Source organism: Hippocampus bargibanti, linkage group LG11 (assembly GCF_051943395.1).
Source record: "Hippocampus bargibanti isolate YZ-2025 linkage group LG11, ASM5194339v1, whole genome shotgun sequence".
In the NCBI taxonomy this organism is placed as follows: domain Eukaryota; kingdom Metazoa; phylum Chordata; class Actinopteri; order Syngnathiformes; family Syngnathidae; genus Hippocampus; species Hippocampus bargibanti.
The window spans coordinates 23912175-23912826 of record NC_142744.1 but is presented as its reverse complement, the minus strand read 5'-3'; positions in this window follow the sequence as shown (position 1 = coordinate 23912826).

Genomic DNA, 652 nt, shown 5'->3' with positions numbered 1-652 from the left:
TTTATCCGGTTCCTCATCAATTGTGTTCCGTTTAGCAGGGTTGATAGCTTTTTGCGCAAAGTGTCTCAAGGAGCTCTGGGTTGCACATCTCGGAATTTGTGATTTGTGATTTGTGCAGTTTATTTGTAGAGCCTGATTGATGGGATATTTTAACATTGCAGTCTACACTCTGCAATCAATAAAGTTGAAGCAAGTCCAAATTTCACTGTGTTTTCTATCAATTTTCTTACCTTTTCACTTTTTTTTTGTAGTGCTATCAAGCTGTCCTCTCCCTTTCCTGTTTCATGTGCTATTCACAGTGTGCTTCTGTTTCTCTACCCCACCCCCCATTCTCCTCACTGCTGTGTGTGTCTGTAAATCTCCCCTCCCTCCTCTAGCACGGATCTTGACCAATCACGTGCAGCTTTAACCAAAGACACGGGGCGGGGAATAGAGGGGAAAAAAATCGGCTCCCATTTACGGCTCCTTGTTCTTCATTCACTTCAGAGCTCCGGCTCAAAGAACCGGCTTGTTCGCGAACGACACAGTACTGGTGCAATTGCACCTTATTCTAGGACAGTAAAAATAGATGAAAAGAAAAAATAATGCATGTTTTCCCGAGGACGATTTACGTAGCGCCTGTGCAAATGAACAAATACATGACGAACTTAGA